This window comes from Odocoileus virginianus, chromosome 16 (assembly GCF_023699985.2).
Source record: "Odocoileus virginianus isolate 20LAN1187 ecotype Illinois chromosome 16, Ovbor_1.2, whole genome shotgun sequence".
Classification (NCBI taxonomy): domain Eukaryota; kingdom Metazoa; phylum Chordata; class Mammalia; order Artiodactyla; family Cervidae; genus Odocoileus; species Odocoileus virginianus.
Genome location: NC_069689.1, coordinates 61757392 through 61784022, shown reverse-complemented (window position 1 = coordinate 61784022; position 26631 = coordinate 61757392). Strand labels below are relative to the sequence as shown.

General features: G+C 46.4%; 1 pseudogene; it reads left to right on the top strand.

The window, feature by feature from the left end:
* Positions 1-13509: 13509 nt before the first annotated feature.
* Positions 13510-14852, top strand: LOC110135994 (myeloid-associated differentiation marker-like; annotated as a pseudogene).
* Positions 14853-26631: the final 11779 nt, after the last annotated feature.

Here is a 26631-nt window from a genome sequence, read left to right as displayed (position 1 = left end):
CAAGACAGAGCAACTAACACTTTCACTTTTTTTTTATTACTTTCCTCCCACAAATGCAAAAATTTCAGAATCTGTAAGAATATACAGAAATCTGTATCACTAACATATAAACAGAAATCTATATCTGTAACAGATAATATGCAAGATAATCTCCCCCCTTGCTTCCTCCAGATATAAACAAGTCTCTATGTTTAACATATATACCAAAATCTTTAACATATACACAGAAATCTGTATCTCTCATACTCCAGAAAGACCTGATGTTCAGCACAGTGAACTTTGCTAGACCTTATGCAATTCCTCTATGGTAAAAGAATCCAGAAAAAGCGAGATGGTGTATGGGTATGTGGTAACTGAATCAAGCATCAGTATGATAACATTAAGGAGTAGAGACATTACTTTGCCTGCAAAGGTCCATCTAGTCAAAGCTATGCTTTTTCCAGTAGTCATGTATGGATGTGAGAGTTCAACCATAAAGTAAGTTGAGCCCCGAAGAATTGATACTTTTGAAATGTGGTGTTGGAGAAGACTTGGATTGCAAGGAGATCAAACCTGTCCATCCTAAAGGAGATCAGTCCTGAATATTCATTGGAAGGACTGATGCTGAAACTGTAGCTCCAGTTCTTGGCCATCTGATGCAAAGAGCTGACTCATTGGAAAAGACCCTGATGCTGGGAAAGATTGAAAGCAGGAGAAGAAGGGGATGATAGAGGACAAGATGGTTAGATGGAATCACCGACTCAATGGGCATGAGTTTGAGAAAACTCCGGGAGACGGTGATGGACAGGGAAGCCTGGCATGTTGCAGTTCATGTGGTCACAAAGAGTCGGACACAACTGAGTGACTGAATGACAACGAAGATAAAGATCCCACCTTATTATGGCTCAGTAGTAAAGAGCTCGCCTGTCAATGCAACAAACTCAGGTTTGATCCGTGGGTCAGGAAGTTTCCCTGGAAAAGAGAACGGCAACCCACTCCAGTATTCTTGCTTGAGAAATCCCATGGACAGAGGAGCCTGGCAGGCTACAGTCCATGGGATTACAAAAGATTTGGACACAAGTTAGCAACAGATTTTCAAGATAAAGATCTAATTGTAAGGTCAGATACTATGAAATTCTTAAGAAAGTATAGGTGGTAGAAACTTTGTCATTCATCACAGCAAGTTCTTTTGGGACCCACCTCTTAGAACAAACAAAAAGAAACCCAAAATAAGAAATCAGCCCACAAAGTGTGACCCCCTCACTCCTTCTCACCAGACCAGCTGAGCTCCTGAGGGGCAGAGAAGTTGGGGTCAGGTGCCGCCGCAGGCACTCTTGCTACCTGGAGTGGGTGGTTTTTTTCAAATGAAAGTTGCTTAGTTGTGTCTGACTCTTTGCGACCCCAGGGACTGTACAGTCCATGGCCCGAATACTGGAGTGGGTAGCCATTCCCTTCTGCAGAGGATCTTCCCAACCCTGGGATTGAATCCAGATCTCTTGCCTTGCAGGCGGATTCTTTACCAGCTGAGTTACTAGGGAAGTGGTGGTGGTTTAGCTGCTAAGTCGTGTCAGATTCTTGTAACCCCATGAACTGTGGCCTGCCAGGCTCCTCTGTCCATGGAATTTCTCAGGTGAGATAACTGGACTGGGTTGCCATTCCCTTCTCCGAGGGGTCTTCCTGACCCAGGGATCCAACCCGCGCCTCGTGCATTGCAGGTTATTTCATTTGCCAACTGAGCCACCAGAGAAGCCCGCTGCCTGAAGGGGGTTGTTTATAAAGACCTCAGCCCAGGCGCTGCCGGGAAGGGCTGCCCGACTCGTCCAGGCAGCCAACCCTCGCCCATCGGGGGCTCACAGTTGCAGAAAATGGGTCTTGTTGTGCCGGCCAGGAGCAAGGAACAGGTGTGGGCCTGAGGGTCGAGATGGACATGGGGCTACAGCTCTGGTTTGATTTCTAATCATTTTTTCTGGCCCACGAGTGGGAGAGAATTTCAAGAAGATCTCCTAAAGAGAGGAACCCAGGAGTCAGGGAGAGGAGGGTTGGTGGGTGGAGACAGGGGCCCAGGGCCCCAGGTGCAGTGGAAGCCTCTGGAAGGCCTGCTGGAAAGAGGCCACACAGAGTGAAGCCCAGGGTCACTGCCCTGCCCAGGAGCGGCTGTATGTTAGTCCAGGTCCTGCTCAGGGCCAGCTCTGACTGGAGGAGGCCTGGGGGCGCTCTGCAATGAGGGTTACATGCACAGTTCCTGTGTGCTGAGCCCTGCCCAGACGGGCCCCTGCCCTGGGAGGAGTCTGCCCATGTGAGCCCCGTGCCCTGGGAGGGATGTGTGAACAGCCTCCCTCTCTTTGCAGCTGGCACAGAGTTGCTTAGGATGCAGATTAAAACCAGCTGAGGACAGGGGTCAGGTGTAGGGTCAGGGGTCCAAGCTGGCTACGCTCGCCATATATGCTCGCTGCATGACACGAGATGTGGAGGCTAGAAATACGACTGTGTCCTAAGGGCTGGCTGACCAAAGTGATGGCCAGTCAATGTCACTACATAACCATCTTGTCGGGGTCTGGATGCCAGGTTCTTTTATGAAGTAGAGAAGGAGGAGGTGAGGAAACAAACTAAAAAGGCCTTAAATCTTGCAAATATCTTGTAGAACGGCAAGTCTGAGGCAGGGGATGTGTTAATCTCGTCCTTCCTGCCATCCACAGGTGGACAGGGTTCTGAACAAAGGCACTTTAGTTTAATAGTCAGGCAGAGTTGCAGGATTCTCTGAGGCAGGCCATTATGTGTGATTATAGTAACAAAAGTAACAGACAGCAAGTCAAAGACACAGTTCCAACATGGAGTCAGAACTGGCTTATTCCTGAACATCCTAAGGTGCAGGGTTTATTCAGGTCCTCCCATTGCCCTTCCCCTCCCCCAGCGCCTGGCACCACTCACCCACTTCCTGTCTCTGGATTTGCCTGTTCTGGGTGTTTATTATAAATACAATCATAGAGTTTGTGATTGTTCTGGGCTGTATGTTGGTGTCCCCCTCAAAAAGCACATGTTGAAACCTAGCCCCCAAGGTGATGGCGTGAGGAGGGGGGACCTTGAGGAGGTGATGAGGTAATGAGAGCAGAGACCTCATGAATGGGATTAATGCTCTTATGAAACAGACCCCCAAGAGGCCTCCTCAGCCCATCCTCCATGTGAGGACACGGTGAAGACCCCGGCCCCCACCAAGAACCGAGTTTCACTAGAACCTGACCATCCTGACACCCTGATCTCTGACGTCTGGCCTCCAGAGCTGTAGGAAATGCATTCCTCTTGCTGAAGCCCCCAGCCTTCTATTTTGCTATGGCAGCCCAAGCAGACTAAGGCAGCGTGTCCTTCTGTGTCTGCTTCTCTCGCTGAGCATTGTGTGTTCAAGTCCATGCACATTGTAGCCTGTGTCAGAGCTTCGCTCCTTTCATGTCTGAGTCATAGTCTACTGTGTGAATGGACCACATTCTGTTTACGCCTTCTTCCATCCATCCACCCATCCATCATCCATTCATTCATCCATCTACCCATCCATCCATCCACTTCCTCCCCCTATCCCCTAGCCACCACAAACCCACTTGCATTCTTTGTGGATTTGCCTGTTTGGGACATTTCCTATTAATGGAATCATGTGCTGTGTGTCCTTCTGTGTCTGCTTCTCTCACTGAGTCATTGTGTGTTCAAGGTCCATCCACATTGTAGCCTGTGTCAGAGCTTCGCTCCTTTTCATGGCTGAGTCATATTCCACTGTGTGGATGGATCCCATTATGTGTATCTGTTCTCTGATCACTTGCTGATGGTCATTTGGGTGGTCCCCCCCTTTAGCTGTTGGAAATTGTGCTGCTGTGAACATGCATGCACAGGTGTTTCAGTTTATATGTAAGAGTGGAATTGCTGGGTCATGTGGTGACTTCAGGTTTGACAATTTGAGGAACTGCCAGACTGTTTTCCAGAATGGCAGCACCATTTCACATTCCTACTAGCACTGTTTGAAGGTTCAAACTTCTCTCATTGTTGTCTGACTAACACAGTCACAAATCTGTATCTGCAATCAATAATCCATAAGGATTATCAGTTTTCTTCCTTCTTTCCTCCTGCATACCCACAGAAATCTCTATCTCTGACCTATACACATAAATGTGTGTCTCTAGGAGATACTCCACAAGGATTATCTCCTTCCTCCCTTCCTCAGGTACACAGAAAACTGCATGTGAGATAGATAATCCCCAAGGACCAGATGCTCAGCACCTTGCTTGACCTTCTGCAATAGTTTCCATGGCAAAAGAATTCAGAAAACAACAAATACACTCCATGGATATGTCCTGCCTGAAGCAGGCAGCTGTACACTGACAACAATCACAAGATTGCAAATCGGCAATACTGCAAGGTAGTATCAACAAGATGTTGAAGAAAAGGAAAGAAAAGCAGTGCCTACTCTATTATCTCCAGCCTCCCTGACATGGGATGCTATCCCATCCCTGGAGGCTGAGCAGGCTTGGGTCCCACTGCTGGACTGGGGTGGGGTCCACACAACCTGGCACGGTGCCCTTCGGTTAACCCTTTTTAAAGGCCTACTGTCTGCTCCGTTCTGGCTGGGATTAGAGTCCCAAATGGGATCAAGGGCTTGAGGACCCTGGGGGCAATAGTCACCTAGCCTCCACATCTCCTAGTGCTGAAGTTCCCAACTCAAGCCTACTTCCTGAGAGTGCTGCCTGCTAGGCACTGTAGCACCCTCAGCAGGACGCTGTGGCCCCGGATGGGACAGTGTCAATGGAGGGTTGTGAAGTTTTAGGGGGAAGAAGTACTGAACCACAGGTCCTTGAGTGTTTGGTCAGGCACAGTCCACTCTAGTTCACATCCCAGGAAGCCAACTTTCCCTAGGCACTTGTTACTGGAGGTTCCAGAGGCGGGCATGGAAAAATGGCTGCCCTTGTGGACTTTTCTTCAAACTTCAACTTGACTGCCGGTGCTTCCTGACATCTCCAATTCAGAAAGCCCGGTGGGCTGTTCATGACAGCTAACCTCAAGAAATCTCTGGAGGACGGTATTTCCAAAATGAATTCCAAATGCAACCGACTTTCTAGAAGCCACTTGCCACAGATAAGTTTTCCTCATACAAGTTGAGAACAAAACAAAACACCAAATCTCCACCACAGAAGAAGATGGTCAGCATCTGTAATTACTTCAGGAATGAAGATCAAAATGACAACTCAAATGACAGCTCAAATCCCACCAGTCAGAAAACAGAAAAAATGTACTCTATGTAGAGTATATAATGTGAAATGCCAGGCTGGATGAAGGACAAGATAGAATCAAGATTGCTGTGAGAAGTATCAATAACCTCAGATATGCAGATGACACCATCCTAATGACAGAAAGCAAAGAGGAACTAAGTCTCTTGATGAAGATGAAAGAGGAGAGTGAAAAAGCTGGCTTAAAATTCAACATCCAAAAAACTAAGATCATGGCATCTGATCCCATCACTTCATGGCAAATAGAGGGGAAAAAATAGAAATAGTGACAGACTTTATTTTCTTGGCTCCAAAATCATTGAAGATGGGGCTGCAGCCAGTAAATTAAAAGACACTAGCTCCTTGGATGAAAAGCTATGATAAAACTAGACAGCGTATTAAAAAGCAGAGACATAACTTTGCCGACAAAGGTCCTGTTAGGTAGTTAGAATGGGAAAAGGCAGTCCAGAATGGCGGTGGCTAAAGGACAAAGAAAGAAAAAGCCTATGAAAACAGAACAAAGAAAGGTCCAGGGACTTGAGTGAGGACCTCAGGTAAAACAGTCTTCCTGGCTAGCCCAGTTTACACAGGGCAGGCTCAGGGAAAGGAGAAAAAACATACAAAAAGAGGAGCCAAAATTGACCCGGGGGCCTCACTTCTCTTCTTGTCTTTTGGGTCAGCCCGCCCTCATGCCTCGAGGATATATTTTCCTTTGCTTGCCAAATAAAACTGAGCTGTAACACTGATCTGTCCGTCGCTTTAATTTTTTGCTGCAGCAAAACAGAACCGAGGAAATTACAAACTCCCCCTAAAGTCCGGAGAGTCAAAGCTATGGTTTTTCCAGTAGTCATGTAGGGATGTGAGAGATGAACCTGGCTTGCTGCAGTTCATGGGGTGTCAAAGAGTCGGATATGACTGAGGGACTGGAAAACAACAGAGGGAATCCCTCTTAGCTCATTAACTTTAAGGGAAGCGTAGTAATGTCAAATCGTATTTTAATCAAATAAATGTCCATTCTATTTATCCGATTCCGAATAACCATCCAAAGATTTTTTACATTTATTTGGTTAAGGCAAATCCTTTTTTAAAAGAATCTACCTCAGTGAAATGTGATTAGTTGCTCAGTCCTGTCTGACTCTTTGCGACCCCATGGACTGTAGCCTTCCAGGCTCCTCTGTCCCTGGGATTCTCTAGGCAAGAATACTGGAGTGGGTCGCCATGTCCTCTTCCAGTTATTGAAATAATAGCTAGATTTTCCTTCCAAATTTTTTTCTGCCGTTATTCTTAATTGTTCTTATTAGCATCTGTAAGTGACATTGAGGGGAAGATCATAATGATGTTTCCCAAACCAGCTTTTCTTGTTTTCAGGTTAACTTAACTTTGGTTAGGTAGGTACAGGAAAAAAACAGTTGTTTACAATGAGAGCACTCTAGATTTCATAATTTGTTAGTTTCTTTAACTTTAGAAGTATCCATCACTTGGGCACTAATAAATTATAAAAGGACCTCTTATAGGCCTAACTCAAACAAACACACAACAGAACAACTTAGGAATGTCAGATAGAAAGTTTACATCTGAAAAACACATAGAAATGTAAGTTTCCCCCAGGAGGTCTTTATTTAAAGTTACCAAGCCAGTTTCCGGCCCACCCCCTCCCCACATCATCTTACTTAATTACATAGGGAAAAAAAAGAGCTTTCTGGGGGAAAAAATATTTTTTACATGTGATCATCTTTAACTTCCAATTAAGTAAGTTCTTGTCACAATTACAGGTTGACCAGTCCCCTAGGATTTTCCCTAGGGGACTCTGAGATGGAACTTTAGAGGAAGCACTTCCATTCTAGCTTAAGCAGTTAGTGTCAGAAGTCTGTGCTCACAAACCAAAGTAAACAAGCCAAACGAAACCATACTAATGGGAAGTCACCAAAAACAAAGCAAATGGCAAAGAGATGCCCAGAAATTCAAAACACAAATGGCAAGACTGCCCCAGACGTGACTTCTAAGCCCCACCAAGCCTGGGACACTTGCCCAAAGCAGCGCCTTACAAACAGGGACCCCCTCTCCCTTCCACAGGGAGAAACCCCCAAACTGGAACTCCATCAGTCCCCCAAAGAGAAAACATCAAGAGGCCTTGAGGTGCACCTCAGGAGATTTACCAAAATGCTGGTGGGTGTCACAGCACACCAGACGCCCTCTTCCTGATCTTCCAATATTTAGTGTTTCTCTGAGTGGAAGGTCAGGCTGGCACAGACAAGAGAATAAAAAGGTGTCCTCAAGGCATAAGAGACCTTGGCAGCTGCAAAGGGCAACCTCTCTCCCATTCTCTGCCATAGCCTGGAGTTCCACAGTCGAGTCACAGGGTCGGATGTGATCAGGCAGCCCTATGGCAGGAGGTCTGTGACCTCAGAGAATTCCCTCAATTCTCCGCTCTCCCAAAGGATGCTAGCACTGTTAGGGGAAGTGCCACTACCTGACTGAAACTGCCAACATGGCCCAGATGCCTCCATCATCTCTCTTACACTCTACCCCCCTCCCAAAGGACCCAGTTTTCTCCTCCATCACCCAGAGGAGGCGTGTCCACAAGAACTTGCTCAAATATAGGCACAACAAGACACAGTTTTCTGTATCTTCAAACAAATAGGGCAGCACAGGCACCAGTCCATTCATAACTTTTGTACTGAAACAAGCCTGACATGTTATGGGTATATTATTGACATTATAGACCTATGACAAAATAGAATGCAGAACTCTGAACTGACTTTCAAGGAAAACAGGGGGCTTCAAAGATAAACCCTAGAATACTGATCCACTGAGAAGGGGTATTCTGTTCCTTTGTTCATTGTTGTAGCCCCTGAACTGAGAAGAGGGCCTGGCACAGGGCAGACACTTGCTGACTATAGACAGCACAGGATTACAGCCCCAGGGTCCTGCCTGGACCTCCCGCTCTGGACACATTCCATCCCTTCTGCCTTTAGGGGAAAAGTCTGAGAATCAGTGATTTGTGTGTTATCTCACTTAATTCTCCCAACCACCCCCATGGCCTTGTGTGATGAATAACTCCCTGCATGGATTAATTGTCAACCTGAACTGCCTGCCATATTTGAGGATGTCCCTCTCCTATAAGTCGTGGTGAGCAACTAGGCCTTACCCTAATAAGAAACTTAAAGGCCAGATAAATATTTGACTTGCTGCACAAGTGGGGCCTGCACATACACCTAAGGAGCAGTTGAAAGACACCAGGTCAGATCAGATTTTCTTCTGCAGGGCTTGCAGTAGCATCCAGTGTGTACTTCCAATGGCCACGAGTGCCTGGACCAGCTGCCCTGGCTGTGCTCTGGCTGCTCAGCTCCCCCCATCCTGATCTGAGCCTGTTCCCAGGCTGGCCCCTCCCTAGTAGCTCTCCAAGCTACCCTGCATCCTTCTAGTACAGTTGTTCTCTGCTTGAAGTGAAAGTCACTCAGTCATATCCAACTCTTTATGACCCCATGGACTGTAGCCTGCCAGGCTCCTGTGTTCATGGACTTATCCAGAAAAAATACTGGAGTGGGTAGCCATGCTCTTCTCCAGGGGATATTCCCAGCCTAGGGATTGAACCCAGTTCTCCCACATTGCAGGCAAATTCTTTACCATCTGGGCCACCAGGGAAGCCTAAGAATATGGTAGTTGGTAGCCTATCCCTTCTCCAGGGGATCTTCTTGACCCAGGAATTTATCTGGGGTCTCCTGCATTGCAGGCAGATTCTTTCCCAGCTGAGCTTTGCCAGAAATGTTCTCTGCGAGGTGTAATCCAAAGCCTTTATGACTAAAAGCAGGTGGTATTATCTCCATTTTCTGGATGAGCAAACTGAGGCTTAGAGTATCATTGGCTGAGTACAGGACTACCGTGTGCCAGGCTGAGCTCTGGTCTCAGTTCAGGGTTGGGGAGCACATAGACATATCAGGGGAAAGGCCCTGTGATGACCAAGAGGAACTGGAAGAAATTCTTAGTGGCTGGAGGAAGGTGAGGAGGCTGGAGAGGTAGAAAGGGGTCTTAGCTTGCAGGGCTTTGGAGATGACATTTTGCAGTTTGTTTTTCATCCTCAGGTTACAAAGAAGCTGTCAAAGGTGTCTCAGTTTGAGTTCAGTCCAAGCAGACATTGAGGGAAAGAATGGAAATGTAGAAACCAGCTAGAAGCTAATGGCAGGACTGCAGGTGAGAGGACAGATGGCCTTTCACTGGGCATCCTTCTGGGACCAGCCCTTCACTTCTTTGTCTCTGACCCCACACCAGTTCTGGGAGGGTTATTATAATCTCCAGTCTTCAGATCAGGTACTAGGACCTCAGTGGGGCTAGAACTCAGGACCTCCCAGCCCCACAACCACTGAGTGGGGGCTGGCCCCCAGCCTCTGCCTGCCAGGTCTTGCCCTCAGCACCTGGTAACAGAAGCCAGCGGTTTTACCAGGAGACACAGCACATCGCCTGAACTCAGGGTGCTGGGCCAGGCTAGAGATTGCCTTTCCCTCCATGTTTCAGCAAAGCTACTCAAACCTTCTCATCCTCCAGCAGGAGAAACACATGCTGTTTCCATGAAGAGGAGAAACTGTGCCCTGAGTGAGTAGGCTTCTTGGCCATGGTGCCCATGGCAGCCTGGGCAGGAAGTGGGAAGCGTTCCTACCACTCCTGGAACTAGACTGCCTGGATTCTCACCTTCAGAGACAGCAGGCCTTCAGATAGGGCAGGGAGGGTGTGGGGGAGCAGAGAGGGGTGTGAGCATGAAGACAGGAAGCAGGTGAAAATGGAGAATCCTGTCCCAGAATAGAAGGTCTTTTCTCCATTGGGCGGGGCTGGGGGTGGAGAAGGTGAGATGGAAGGCTACCGGGTGTGAAAAGAGCAGGCAGCCCTTCCAATCCCCTTTACCAGTAAACAGGTCTGAGTCAGAGGTGACCCAAGTGAGCTTAGCAAGGCAGGACCACTGTAGATGGTGCTTTCCAGACACCCCAGATTCCCCTTGATGCCTCCAGGGTTAGGTGGCAGGAAGGGATCCCGTCCCTGTGTCGTAGTTCATTCTGCCAGAGAACTTACAGGTGTTTCGAAAGCCAAAGCCAGCCCTGTGCACTGGTTCCCCTGGCTCAGCTGAGACCTGATTTTCCTCCCAAATTTTCCTCATTTGCTGAGAATCCCCTGAGAATGGGTTAGGGGGACGTGGGCAGAGAAGGGGAATAGAGAAGCAGCCGCTCAGCTCCAAGCACCCTCCTCTAGAGGCAACAAAACTCAGCAACACCAGAGCTCCTGAGACTTCAAAGGGAGCTAGAAATACAGGTATTCTTGGAAATTAAAACACTGTGCAGTTAAACATGTTAGGAAAATATGGCATCAATTCTATATCATCTGACACACAGGAAATAGTGTGAAGGGAAACCGAACACAGGTACCGGCCTCCTCGAGTACAAACAGGATTGCAGCCTCTGATCTGAAGCAAATCAAGCTTGCCTCTGCTGATGTCCAGAGTTGGGCCAGGGCCTTCTGGGTCCTCTGTGAGGAGCACAGGTAGCTGGCAGGGATTGAGTGTGCCATGTGACAGGCCTTCTGATGAGCCCTTCATGTGCTTTTATTCATTTAACTGATACAAAGTAGGGATTAAGCCCATTGCATAGATGGGGAAACGGAGGTTCTGATGAGCAACTTGCCCAAAATCATCCAACTCTGAAATGTCTGCCAAAAGCCCAGAGCCTTCTAGTAACTGAGTGTCCATCTCTCCTCCACCTTCTCTGTCCTTCTGGCACCTCCTCCTTCCTTCCTCTGTCCCGGCCATGACCCTTCCAGCTCACTGTCTTCCGGTCCACATGCCTGGCATTGGGCAGCCACATCCAGGCTGTGCTCTGAGGGGGGCACCATGTCCAAGCTCACAGATTAGACTGGAAGAGGGGCTGCTGGGGAGACTCAGGCAAAGCTCTTCTTTCCAGGTGGGGGAACTGAGGCCCAGAGAGGGCACAGGCCTTACCCAGGGTCACACAGCTGGAACCCTCATGCCTCTCCTTCTCCAAGTCCTCCCTTGTGCCATCAAATGGATCCAAAGCTGTCATTTAACCTTAGGTGGAATCAAAGGTGACTTTGAGGATGTTGGTGGGAGAGCAACTGGGGAACAGAGAGCATGACCCTCAGCTTCCCTCACCCCGGTGCCCCTCCCCACCCCGGCAGTGCCCACGGGGAGGCCTGCAGGCTCCAGGGCTCCCCTGGCAACTGGGGCTCAAGGAGCTCTGGGAGTCCAGGGTGGTTCTCAGGATTGCCCTGTCTCTCTTTCCAGCCTCAGCTTGCCCCAGGGTTTGTTATCAGCAAAGGAGACAAGGCCCCCGATGGCAGGAAGCTGGCTGGTGATCAGGGTGCTGGCCCTTCAGCCCTGGGGCCTCTCAGCAAATAGTCCCTTGGAAACAGGGCAGCTGTCCCAGGAGGGGGCGGGCTGGGAGCGGCCTCACTCCCCCCACACTGGACCCTGGAGGAGCCCCTGTGTGAGCAGGACTGCAGCTCTGGCTGGCGGGACTGCCTTGGGCAGGTGACCTGGGCAGTTCCATGGTCTCCAGGGTCCCTGCCACTCTCACCACGTGTCCCTGTCACAGCCCTGAAACCCCTTCAGGCTCCTGTTCTCCTGTCTCAGTTCCAGTTCAGGCCCCTCCTCCATGGGAAGGTTGGCTCCATGCCCGCATCTCTTCCGGGTCAAAAGACACATACTGGGCTGCCTCAGGGCCACTGGGACCCTGGAATCCCCCCAGTCATCTCCACTCTGTCCACCCCACCCCCAACCCAGTCCCAGGTGGATCCTCAGGGCTGTCCCCTCCCAAGGGTCCTGTGGGTGCCTCCTCTTTCAGCTCCTGCTCTTAAAAGAAGCCCGATCATCTGTCCATCCCCACCCCCTCCCTGGGATGCCCTGAAAGTCTCCCCATCATCATCAGACACAACATCCTTGTTCATTTCCAATCCCTTCTTCCCAGCTTGGAAGCTGCTAACCAGTCTCTCAGGCCAGGAGAATCCTCACAGGTAGGACTACTGCCAGACTCCCATCTGGATGACATCTTTGGAGCTTCAGAGCCAAATGGTATATTAATTTATTCTGTGCTTCCTCCATGATGCTCCGCCTTGGAGTAATTCTGAGTTAGGATCTCCCTTCCCCAGTGGAGAAGGGTCACATGTTAAAGCAAAATTTGGGGGAGGAGGTTGAAAAACAACTCCCACTTCCCATGTCATCTCATCCCCACAGCCTTGCTCTCACCCCATGGGCTTCCTCCCTGCTCACCCCTGAAGCTGTCCTCCTCCAGGTGGGGCTGTGTCCCCTCAGATAGCAGCTCCTTCTAGTGATGACTGCGGGGAGGCCAGACTGGGACATGTGTATCTTCAGGTTGCTGTAGAAGAAGCCCGGGGCCCTGAAGGGATGTCCTGGGTCCCAGGGACCTGAGATTTGGTCCTGGGCTCCACCCTCAGGCCCTGCTGACATGTGGGCTATAGACCAAAGTGCTCAAACCCACAATATTGGCATTTTCATGTGGGTCCCACTTCCTAGTCATGCCACCTTTTGTAAGGCACTTGATTGCTCCAGCCTTAGTTTTCTCATCTGTAAAATGAGGTTAGCAGTACAATCCACAGTTCCTTTTCTGAAATACTCAGAGTTAGAATAAAGATAAGGCCCAGAATTGAGAATTTTTCAGCCCCAGACAAGCAACCTGGTACACATCTACTCTATATGACATAACACCAAAAGCTCTTTGGAATCAAATACATTAATACTTATGCAACTTCACTTTTGAACTTGCACACTAAGTGAAATAAAGACCACTAATTATCTCATATCTGTTTAGGTCAAATTCTGTTACCAAATGAATTTTTTTTTACACTTTCCAATTTTCAGAGCCTTAATAGTTTGGGATGTCAGATAAGGGCCATCCTTCTCTTGTTCCTGTAGATAATGACCCAGTGCAAAGGGAAAAAATATGTTCATGGTTTGAGGCCAGACCCAGCCTAGCTGTGAGATAAGACAAGTCTCCTGACAAGGCCAAGGGTGATGGGTGGGGAGAACCATTCTGGAGCGGCTGTGGTGTTACCAGAGTGTCTGAGCCGTTAGTTCCAACTCCACAGATCCTGAGCCTCAGCCGTCGCAGGGCCCTGAGCCTTTTCCAGACGTCTGACTTACTCTGCCTCTGAAGCTGGATCTTTCTCCAGTGGGTCCTCAGTCAAGACCACTCTCATACTAGCGAAGGTGACCTGCATGACCATCGTGACCTCCACATGATCGTCCTGAGGCCTGGACCTCTGGGCCATCATGGGCTACTTCCTCCGAACACTGCAGCTGCTCTCCACCTGCGTGGCCATCTCACTAGTGGGCAGCCTGGACAGCTGGACGGTGCCCACAAGTAACTGGTCCTTTGTTATCTTGTGCTTCTGCTTCCTGGTAACCCTCATCATCCTCATAATCGAATTACTGGCGCTACAGTACCACTTCTCCTTCTCTTGGGGGGATTTTCTTCTCTGCCATGCCTGCTACCTCGCCCTCTTCTGCCTCTTGGTCTCCATCATTTACCCTGCTACCTATGTTCAGTTTTTGCCTTGCAACCCCTCCCGGGACCACGCCATTGCTGCTAGCGCATTCTGTTTCATTTCTACTGTGGCTTATGCCACCGAAGCAATCTGGATCTTGGGCTGGCCTCGGACAGGTGATTTCACTGGCTATATAGGCAGCTTGCCATTCCTGCTCAAGATGCTAGAGACACTGGTGGCCTGTGTCATCTTACCCTTCATCAGCAACCCCAGGCTGTACATGGACCACCCATTTCTGGTGTCGTGTGTGGCCGTGTACTCCATCTGCTTCTTCCTGGGGATCGTGACCATCCTGTTGAACCTGGCTGGCTGTGAGAACAGGTTGCCCATCTCCTCCTCCACGTTCCATCTGGTGCTGAGCCTGCTCTCCGTCCTTCTCTACATCGGTGCTCTGGTCCTCTGGTCACTTTACCAATTTGATGGAAAGTTTGGCGGGCAGCCCAAGAGGTCCAGGGATGTGAGCTGTCGACATAGACTTACCAACTATGTGTGCGTCTGGGACCAGCGACTGGCTGTGGCCATCCTGACAGCCATCAACCTGCTGATTTACGTGGCCGACCTGGTGTACTGGGCCCGCCATGTTTCTGTAGGGACTGAGGACCAGCCCAGGGACTCCTGATCACCTCTGCTCACAGGAGGTATCTTTACCGAGCTCTGACATCCTCTTTTTGGCTCCCTCTCTCCCTCCTCACACCCTCCCTCATTCATCTTGTTCTCCTTTCTGTTTCCTTCCCTCCTTCTGCTCTGTTTTGTCTCCTTCCTGTTTTGTGTGGTTGTCTACACCTTGTTTTGTCTCTTTCTCATTTTTTCCTGTATTTTCTACTCTTTGGCCCTTTTCTGGTCATCACTGGTTTTCCCATCTCCTGTGTCCTGACCACCTCTCCCCATTTTCCTTCTTCTGATCCATCAGGACCTGAGACTCCTTCCTTCTCTGCCCAGCGCCCCCTCCCACCTCCTGAGGTGCTGACTCCGCAGTACACAGCCCTCTGTGCAGCTGTTCACACCCTGGGCCTCTGGAGGGGCCTCGTTGCCAAAGTGTGTCTGTCCCACTGGTGGTGCCTTAGTTAGTGTGGGGGGTGGTTTTGAGGTGTGGTTGGGTAGCTAAGGATCAGGCCTCACTTCCTCCTCGTGGAGGGGGTGGTACAGTGCACCTCTCCTTTAAGTTTAAAAAAAAAATCTCTGGAGATCAATAATTTCCCTTGGGTGGGAGCGCTAATGCAAAGACTTGGACCCCTAGGCCCCCCTTGTTGCTCTGTCCCATCTGAGATTGGCTCCAGAATTTTTTCTGGCTTACTAAAACCCACTGTTTACAGACCATGTGGACAAAAAAATATTGTGAGTCATTTCTTAAACAGTGAATGCTGCTGGCCATCAAGGCCTCAACCACTGCAGCAGCCCCCAGTGGGGGCAGCCTGAGGGGAATTCACGATGGAGAAAGACAAGCACTGGCTTTAGATCATTACGATGCATAAGAAAGGAATGATTCTACTGTACTCAGACTCCTGCACCTTCTGGTCCCAAGAAAAAGACTAACCTCGTTATCTCGAGATTTTTGTTTTTGTGATTAGTGATAACCCTTTGATGTTTGACTACATGTTTTTTTTTTTTTTTTTTTTTCAGCAAAAACTCCTATGTATCGTGGCCCCTCCTCACCTCTTTGAAACAGGTCCGCAGAGCTACATGTCTCCCAAGCAGACCTCTGTTTGGAGGTCTCCAAACAGAATATAACTTACAACTTAGATTGTGAGGCTTTTTTTTTTCCTTCAGTCATACATTTTTGGTGACTGATGAAGGAACCCAGAGCAGATTTCTCTCATCCTGAACTCTATGAAGGACTGGAGGTGGGGTACCTTTTTGTGCCCATCTGCCTCCTCAGAGAGTCCAGATGAATATGGGAGAGGTTACTGGATCTCCTATTATTGGGTGATGATGCAACGTTTGATTTAGCAGTATTAAACTCTTTCCTGGATGGGTAGGTTTTCCTCGACACTCAGTTTCAAGAAACAGTATCTGGGTTATTCTAAGGTGAAATACACTAGGAAGATTTTGCTCAGTGGAAACACACTGAGTGATATGAAATGAAATCCATATTTTAATGGCAAGAGGAGGAAAGTTTAAACATAAAATTATTCTTTCCCTGTTTGGGTCTCCTCCCTCCCATTACTGCAAATCGAGAATCTGCATTAATCACACCTCCTAAGTAGATTGACAGCCATGTGGCTCAGACGGTAAAGAATCTGCCTGTAATGTGGGAGATCTGGATTTGATCCCTGGATCGTGAAGATCCCCTGGAGAAGAGTGTGGCAACCCACTCCAGTATTCTTGACTGGAGAATTCCATGAACAGAGGAGCCTGGCAGGCTACAGTCCATGGGGTTGCAAAGAGCTGGACAAGACTCAGTGACTAACACTTTCACTTTCTTAAGGAGATAAAATTCCTTCTTTACCATATCAAATGACTTTCCTGGTGGCTCAGACCGTGAAGCACCTGCCTACAATGCAGGAGACCTGGGTTCGATCCCAGGGGTTAGGAAGATCCTCTGGAGAAGGAAATAGCAACCCACTCCAGTACTGTTGCCTTGAAAATCCCATGGATGGAGGAACCTGGAGGAACCATATCAAGGATCACAGCTTTTTAGGAGATAAACTTCCTTCCTCTTCTCCTAAGGAGTCAGAATGACCTGTACTCACCGCACACTTTATCGAGTTGATCTGGATTGTGTAAAGTGTCAGTAATACCTCACTTGAAGAATAACCCTTTGTCATAAAGGCTTATATAACTGCGCTTTGACCTCATGGGTGGAACAATCTCAGAGTCTTCTGAAATACTGTCTCCTAGGTTAAAATCCCCAGACTGGCTCAAATAAAAAATTTTCCATTTGTTTCTTAGACTGTTGATTAATTTTTTCATCACAGCAGTTTATTCTCAGTTGCAAGACATGGAGAAGTGCCTACAGAGTTATATTTATAAATTCTTGCTTAATTAGAATTTAAAGGAAATATTGCCCCCAAATGGCCAAATTTTATTTACTGGACACTGTAAAACTAATTAGCTTTGCATGCACAGCTAGAAAAACCAGCTTGATAAACTATCTCTTTAGAATTCTGACCTTAAAGGAACAAAAGTCTTTTAGAGGCATCTTGCATTTTTCTTCCTGTGTCTTTGATTTATAAACATAACAGACCTTCCAAGGTTTTTCTCCCTGTGTTTTAAGAGTCTCTACCATCAGAAGGAACATGTAAGGCAGCCAGTTGAACAGATTAGAATTTTAAGGAGTTTTTTTGATCTGGCTATGCCAACTTCCCTAGCCCATAAGTGGCCTTTGTCACTTCAACCTTCGTTTTGTCTGCCTATACAACGAAGGCCCATGCACAACGAAGGTCCTTTACTTTCTTAGACTATTTCAGGGAGGAAGCTTTCTAGATCTTGTGAAGGCTGTATCCTTTACACCTTCTTGTGAGGCACCTCAAGCAGTGGCCAGATGATGAACCCTTTAAACTGAGAAAACTTCTAAATTGGTATATTTTCAGAGAGTCTCAGTATAAACAGTTCTTCTCTTAGTACCTGAGGAAAAATAAACAAGTTGGAAGGTCGATTAAAATATTTTAGTTTCATCTTAAGAACTCCTTTACTTTAAAACAAGCAAGCAAAAAGTACAGTTTGGAAAGCTTTATTTGTGGTCCTGGCTTCCCTTCAATGGGTGTTACAGATGTTAACACATTAGATGAACTATTAATTAGATTGATTAACAAGGGAATAAGAAGAAGATGAGGCAAAATCTAGACATTTCCCAAAAAGTTGGAAATTTAAATGGACTAAACTCAAAAAGATAAGATCTTTGTTGTTGTTTAGTAGCTAAGTCTTGTCCAACTCTTTTACAACACCATGGACTGTAGCCTGACTGAGTCCTCTGCCCATAGAATTCTCCAGGCAAGAGTACTGGAGTGGGTTCCCATTTCCTTCTTCTGGGGATCTTCCCAACCCAGGGACTGAACCAGTGTCTCCTGCATCTCCTGCATTAGCAGGTGTATTCTTTACCACTGAGCCACCAGGGAAGCCCAAAGAAATCTTTAGATGGCTAGTAAGAAATGGGATAAAGAAAACTGATGCCAGTGGGATTAAACAAAAGATTTGATACAACATGATCTAAGACTAGATGAGCCAAATAGAGGCCCTGTTTGTTCCCAATGTTAAAAAATCCCAAACAAATCTGTTCTTTTTACCCCATTTAAAAAATAGATATAGAATTAATGCTTTTGAATTGTGGTGTTGGAGAAGACTCTTGAGAGTCCTTTGGACTGTAAGGAGATCCAACCAGTCTATTCTAAAGGAGGTCAGTCCTAGGTGTTCATTGGTAGGACTGATGTAGAAGCTGAAACTCCAACACTTTGGCCACCTGATGCGAAGGGCTGACTCATTTGAAAAGACCCTGATGCTGGGAAAGATTGAGGGCAGGAGGAGAAGGGGATGACAGAGGATGAGATGGTTGAATGGCATCACCGACTCCAATGGACATGGGTTTGGGTGGACTCCAGGATTTGGTGATGGACAGGGAGGCCTGGCGTACTGTGGTTCATGGGGTCACAAAGAGTCGGACACGACTGAGCGACTGAACTGAACTGAGCTGAAAAATAGATAAATAGATATGCTTATTTTAAAGCTGGAAGAAAGCTGCACTCGAGATACTTGACTAGGAAATGCTTGGGGCAACAGACAACAGGACAACTAATCAAGCTAAAAGATTAACCAAAGGACCTGTGTCCTTAGGTTCAACCCCTCACGGGAGACTTCAAATGGGATAAAATGGCCAGAGATGAAAAGGGAAGATTCTAGGACTTCTTTAAGACCAAGGCTTATTAATGGGCTCTTAATGGAAACTAAAGTTAAAGGTATGAAAGTTAACAACACTGAGATGAAAGATTACATAAATTGGTATATTTAAATGGCCGTTATATAAGATGGTTATATGTCCTATGCCTAATTATATTGTGAGAATCTAATTACTCCCAAGATATAATTATGTCTCACTGGGCAATGCTTCCCCTGCCTGGTATTACAAGACAGAGTATATACATCTGTCCCTCAGACAGGTATTGTGGCAAGTATGGCCACAATATTTGCCCTTGAAAAGGAATTAATGATCTTAAGGGGACAAAAGAATGCAGGAACAAGTGACTCAAGACAAATAACTCATGAAAGAGAAGTAACAGTAGCAAAGAATTAGTTATAAATTCTGTTTCAATGGTAAATATTAGCCTGAAGCATTTTTGAGCTGTTTTGTAGAATTCAACACTTTACTCACCCCCAGTACTCAAGCATTAAATCAACTGGTCATTTTTCAGTCCCTCAGTCGTGTCTGACTCTTGGTGGCCCCATGAACTGCAGCCAGGCTGCCCTGTCCTTTACTATCTCCCGGAGTTTGCTCAAAGTCATGTTCATTGAGTTGGTGATGCAATCCAACCATCTCATTCTCTGTCGCCCCCATTCTCCTCCTGCCCTCTATCTTTCCCATCATCAGGGTCTTTTAATGAGTTGGCTCTTCACATCAGGTGGCCAAAGTGTTGGAACTTCAGCTTCAGTATCAGTCCTTCAGTGAATATTCAGGACTGATTTCCTTTAGGATAGACTGGATTGATCTCCTTGCTGCCCAAGGGACTCTCAAGAGCCTTCTCTAACACCAAAATTTGAAAGCATCAATTCTTCTGTGCTCAGCCTTCTTTATGCTCCAACTCACACATCTGTACATGACTACTGGAAAAAACCATAGCTTTGACTATATGGATCTTTGTCATCAAAATGATGTCTCTGATTTTTTTTTTTTGTTGGGGAAGACTCTTTTTTTTTCCCCATTTATTTTTATTAGTTGGAGGCTAATTACTTTACATCATTACAGTAGTTTTTGTCATACATTGAAATGAATTAGCCATGGATTTACATGTATTCCCCATCCCGGTCCCCCCTCCCAAAATAATGTCTCTGATTTTTAATACATGGACCCAAGGAATAATGATCTTGGCCTTCTCTGACCCTCCTAACTTCAGTGAACTAAAGCTTGGTCTCTGTCAACCTCTGCTCCAGTTCTATACTGAACTGTCCCCTGCTCAAGCCCCTTCATGAATATGCATATATAACCCAAGCCTCTTCATAAATTTATGCTAACCCATAGCTTGCATGCATGCATGCTCAGTCTCTCAGTTGTGTTAGTCCCATTGCAACCCCATGGACTATAGCCCACCAGGCTTCTCTGTCCATGGGAATATCTCTGCAAGAATACTGGAGTGGGTTGCCATTTCCTCCTCCAGGGGATCTTCCTAACCCAGCAATGTTTTAGGGGAAGCACACTGACTGAAACCGCCCATCCTGGCCAGACATCAGAGTAACCATTTGCATGAGTTCTTTTATGACAGGAGGACCTAATGAGGAACATGGAATTAATAAGCCATCACCAACTGGAAGAGTTCAAGAAAGGTCAAAAGGTGACACTGAGTGTCCAAAACCAACCACCTCCCAGAATCCTTCTCGATGGCATCCATCTCGGCTGAACAAGATGGCACCACCAGGAAGGACTCTGAGTCAGAATGATTGGCTAAAGACAACCTGGAAACTAATCCCATCACTGTAAAACCTGAGACCGTGAACCATGTGGCAGAGCAGTTCTCCTGGGTTCCCTCACCCTACTGCTCTCCACTTGGGCACACCTTACCAATAAAATCTCTTGCTTTGTCAGCACATGTGTCTTCTTGGATAATTCAATTCCAAGGGTTAGACAAGAGCCCAATTTTGGGCCCTGGAAGGGGTCCCCCTTCCTGGAGCAAATGGAGACTAACATCCTGACCACTTGGGGAACTTGGGGACCAGCTTGCCCACCAATGGGCCAGTCCCAGCAGCCACAACTGAAACCCTTTTGTCCCTGGTCTCCTCCTGATGCGGACAAATGGCCAGAGTGTCCCGACCAGATAAGGAACAAGAGACTTTATGGACCTCTCTCCCCTTCCCTCTCTCTTTCCTCTCCTTAACACTTCCTATTCTACCCCTTTTTTCTAGTCCCACCTTCCCAGATGCAGGAATCTGGTCGAAGTACTTCAGCCTGAGCTGAGGATTGGAGACTGATCACCTCCTCCTGGGATAGAACTAGAATTCTGCTTCTCTTCTGGATTCTGGTTCTGTTCTGGTCTGGTCTGATTTCTGGTAAGGCCAAGTTCCATTCCTCCCTTCCCTGGAGGCCCAGGGTAAAGTCCTATAACACCTGGGTATCTGCAGGTAGCAGGAGAAATTTGTAAGGCCATCCCTTTTGCTCTCCTGTCCCACCTCTTCATCCTTCTTCTTTCAACCTGGCTTCCTTTCCTCACTTTGAAATCTTTGAAGACCTGAGATATTTTCATATACTCTGTTAGTACTTGTATCTGAAGTTCTGTGTCTCTATAGAAGGTTTCCTGAGAGACTGTAATCTTGTATTTAAGGAAGTTTCTGATTAGGACTGCCAGGTCTATGTGCGTGTTTCATATTCTGTGTTCTGTGTTGTGATTTGTGATGGCCATTTTGCTTTGTGTGGCCACAATTTGCTTTAGACCTGGCACTATTTTGCTAGAATTTGATTTTCTTTCCCTGTGCCTTCAGACCTGGGCTCCCAGTAAACACTTACTTAGATCATCTCTAACTCCTGAAACTGAGGAAAAATGGGAAGAAGTCTTCAAAACTTTTATTTATTCCAACTTTTATTTATAAGCTAATGAATTTTATATTGTAGGATGGCAGAGTAGAAGGATGTATGCTTATCTTCTCCTGTGAGAACTCCAAAATTGCAACTTGCTGCTGAACAACCATTGACAGGAAAATGTTGGATCCCACCAAAAAAAGATACCCCACATCCAAGGGCAAAGAAGAAGCCTGAACAAGATGGTAGAGGGGCGAAATCGCCTTTAGAATCAAACCCCATACCTGCCAGAAACACTCGGAGGGCTCAAACAAAACCTTGTGTGCACCAGGACCCAGAGACCCCACAAGAGTCTAAGCCAGACCTGCCTTTGAGTGTTTGAATGTCTCCTGTGGAGGCATGGATCAGCAGTGGCCACATGGGGACAGGGGCTCTGCCTTCATCAGATCTGGGAGGCACTATGTGTGGCATAAATCCTCTTGGAGGAGGCCACCATTAGCCCCACCATAGAGCCACTGAGCAGACCACCCAAAAACTGGAGAACAATCATATCAAAGAACTTCTTGCACTGTTATAAAAGTTCTGGGGATCCGGCAAAGGGATGGTGAGCTCCCAGGGAATTTGACTTTGGAGGCCAATGGGATTTGATTACAGAACTTCCACAGGACTAGGGAAACAGACTCTTGAAGGGCACAAACAAAACCTTGTACGCGCCAGAAACCAGGAGGAAGGAGCAGCAATGCCACAAGAGACCGAGTCAGACTTGCCTGTGAGTGTCCAGGAGTCATCTCTGGTGGAGGTGTGGGTTGACAGACTTGCTGTGGGGTCAGGAGCACTGAACACAACAGCCCTGGGAGCCGTGGGGTTTGCTGGCATAAGTCTTTTTGCAGGAGGTCGCCATTACCACCATTCAGTTCAGTTCAGTTGCTCAGTTGTGTCCAACTCTTTGCAACCCCATGGACTGCAGCACGCCAGGCCTCCCTGTCCATCACCAACTCCAGGAGTTTACCCAAACTCATGTCCACTGAGTCAGTGATGACGTCTAACCATCTCATCCTCTGTCATCCCCTTCTCCTCCCGTCTTCAATCTTTCCCAGCATCAGGGTCTTTTCAAATGAGTCAGCTCTTCGCATCAGGTGGCCAAAGGATTGGAGTTTCAGTTTCAACATCAGTCCTTCCAATGAACATTCAGGATTGATTTCCTTTAGGATGGACTGGTTGGATCTCCCTGCAGTCCAAGGGACTCTCAAGAGTCTTCTCTAACACCATGTTACAAAAGCATCAATTCTTCGGTGCTCAGCTTTCTTTATAGTCCAACTCTCATATCCATACATGACTACTGGAAAAAACATAGCCTTGACTAGACGGACCTTTGTTGGCAAAGTAATGTCTCTTCTTTTTAATGTGCTGTCTAAGCTAGTCATAACTTTTCTTCCAAGGAGTAAGTGTCTTTTTATTTCACGGCTACAGTCACCATCTGCAGTGATTTGGGAGCCCCCAAAAATAAAGTCTGCCACTGCTTCCACTGTTTCTCCATCTATTTGCCATAAAGTGATGGGACTGGATGTCATGATCTTTGTTTTCTGAATGTTGAGCTTTAAGCCATCTTTTTCACTCTCCTCTCTCACTTTCATCAAGAGGCTCTTTAGTTGTTCTTCACTTTCTGCAGTAAGGGTGATGTCATCTGCAAATCTGAGATTATTGATATTTCTCCCAGCAAGCTTGATTCCAGATTGACCAGTTTGGCCTCAGGCCAAACTACAAGGAGGAAACACAGCCCCACCCATCAGCAGAAAATTGGATAAAAGATTTACTGAGCAGGGCCCTGACCAGCCGAGCAAGACCCAGATTCCCCCACAGACAGTTCCTCCCATCAGGAAGCTTTCACAAGCTTCTTATCCTTATCCATCAGAGGGCAGACAGAATGAAAACCACAATCACAGAAAACTAACCAAACTGATCATGTGGATCACAGCTTTGTCTAACTCAATGAAACTATGAGCCATGCCATGTAGGGCCATCCAAGATGGACAGGTCCTGGTGGAGAGTAATGACAAAAATTGGTCCACTGGAAAAGGGAATGGAAAACCACTTCAGTGTTCTTGCCTTGAGAACACTATGAACAGTATGAAAAGGCAAAAAGATATGATATTGAAAGATGAACTCCTCAGCTTGGTAGGTGCCCAATATGCTAATGGAGAAGAGTGGAGAAATAGCTCCAGAAAGAAAGAAGAGATGGAGCCAAAGCTAAAGCAGCACCCAGTTGTAGATGTGACTGGTGATGGAAGTAAAGTCTGATTTTGTAGAGAACAATATTGCATAGGAACCTGGAATGTTAGGTCCATGAATCAAGGTAAATTAGAAGTAGTCAAAGAGGAGATGTCAAGAATGAACATCAACATTTTAGGAATCATGGAATTACAATGGACTGGAATAGGCAAATTTAATTCAGATGACCATTACATCTACTACTGTGGGAAAGAATCCCTTAGAATAAATGGAGTAGCCCTCATAGCCAACAAAAGAGTCTGAAATGCAGTACTTGGATGCAATCTCAAAAATGACAGAATGATCTCTGTTTGTTTCCAAGGCAAACCATTCAATATCACAGTAATCCAAGTCTATGCCCCAACCACTAATGCCATAGAAGCTAAAGGGTTCCATAAAAACCTACAAGACCTTCTAGAACTAACACCCAAAAAAGATGTCCTTTTCATCACAAGGGACTGGCATGTAAAAGGAAGTCAAGAGATACCTGAAGTAACAGGCAAGTTTGGCCTTGGAATACAAAATGAAGCAAGGCAAAGGTTAACAGACTTTTGCCAAGAGAATGCACTGGTCATAGCAAAAACAGCCTCTTCCAACAACACAAGAGAAGACTCTACACATGGACATCACCAGACAGTCAATATCAAAATCAGATTGATTATTTTCTTTGCAGTCAAAGATGGAGAAGCTCTATACTGTCAGCAAAAACAAGACCAGGAGCAAACTGTGGCTCAGATCATGAACTCCTTATTGCCAAATTCAGACTTAAATTTAAGAAAGTAGGGAGAACCACTAGACCATTCAGGTATGACCTAAATCAAATCTCTTATGATTATACAGTGAAAGTGAAAAATAGATTCAAGGGATTAGATCTGATAGACAGAGTGCCTGGACAACTATGAACAGTGGTTCGTAAAATTGTACAGGAGGCCATTCTCAAACCATCCCCTAGAAAAAGAAATGCAAAAAGGCAAAATGGTTGTCTGCGGAGGCCTTACAAATAGCTGAGAAAAGAAGAGAAGCAAAAGCCAAAGGAGAAAACGAAAGATATATTCATCAGAATGCAGAATTCCAAAGAATAGCAGGAGAGATAAGAAAGCCTTCTTAAGTGATCAATGCAAAGAAATAGAGGAAAACGACATAATGGGAATGACTAGAGATCTCTTCAAGAAAATTAGAGATACCAAGGGAACACTTCATGCAAAGATGGGCACGATAAAGGACAGAAATGGTATGGACCTAACAGAAGCAGAAGATATTAAGAAGAGGTGACAAGAATACACAGAAGAACTAAACCCCTCGACCCCCCCCCCCAAAAAAAAATTCTTCATGACCCAGATAATCATGATGGTGTGATCACTCACCTAGAGCCTGACATCTTGGAGTGTGAAGTGAAGTGAGCCTTAGGAAGCATCACTATGAATAAAGCTAGCAGAAGTGATGGAATTCCAGATGAGATATTTCAAATCTTAAAAGATGATGCTGTGAAAGTGCTGCCACTCAATATGCCAGCAAATTTGGAAAACTCAGCAATGGCTATAGGACTAGAAAAGGTCAGTTTTAATTCCAATCCCAAAGAAAGGAAATGACAAAGAATGTTTAAACTACCACACAATGGAACTCATCTCACATGCTAGCAAATTAATGCTCAAAATTCTCCAAGTGAGGCTTCAATGGTACGAAAATTCTCCAAGTAAGGCTTCAATGGTACGTGAACTGAAAACTTCCAGAAGCTCAAGTTGGATTTAGAAAAGGCAGAGGAGCCAGAGATCAAATTGCCAACATCTGTTGGATCATAGAAAAAGCCAGAGAGTTCCATAAAACATCTACTTCTGCTTCATTGACTATGCTAAAGCCTATGACTGTCTGGATCACAACAAACTGTGGATAATTCTTTAAGAGATGGGAATACCAGACCACCTGACCTGCCTTCTAAGAAATCTGTGTGCAGGTCAAGAAGCAACAGTTAGAACCAGACATGGAACCACAGACTGGTACAAGTTGGGAAAGGAGTATGTCAAGGCTGAATACTGTCACCCTGCTGGTTTGACTTCTATGTGGGGTACATCATGAGAAACGCTGGGCTGGATGAAGCACAAGCTGGAATTAAGATTGCCAGGATAAACATCAATAACGTCAGATATGCAGATGACACCACCACTATGGCAGAAACCAAAGAGGAACTAAAGAGCCTCTTGATGAAAGTGAAAGAGAAGAGTGAAAAAACTGGCTTAAAACTAACATTCAGGAAAAAAAACTAAGATTGTGGCATTTGGTCCCATCGCTTCATGGCAAAAAGTGACAGACTTTATTTTCTTGGGCTCCAAAATCACTGCAGAGGGTGACTGCAGCCATGAAATTAAAAGACGCTTGCTCCTTGGAAGAAAAGTTATGACCAACCTAGACAGCATATTAAAAAGCTGAGACATACTTTTCCAACAAAGGTCCGTCTAGTCAAAGCTATGGTTTTTCCAGTGGTCATGTATGGATATGAGAATTGGACTATAAAAAAGCTGAAAAAAAAAAAAAAGCTGAGCACCGAAGAACTGATGCTTTTGCACTGGGTGTTGCAGAAGACTCTTGAGAGTCCCTTGGCCTGCAAGGAGATCCAACAAGTCCATTCTAAAGGAAATCAGTCCTGAATATTCATTGGAAGGACTGATTCTGAAGTTGAAACTCCAAAACTTTGGCCACCTGATTGAAGAACTAACTCATTGGAAATGACCCTGATGTTGGGAAAGATTGAGAATAGGAGGAGAAGGAGACGATAGAGAATGAGATGGTTGGATGTCATCACTGACTCGATGGACACGAGTTTGAGCAAGCTCCAGGAGTTGATGACGGACAGGGAAGCCTGGCTTGCTGCAGTCCATGGGGTTGCAAAGAGTTGGACACAACTGAGCGACTGAACTGAACTGAACTGAA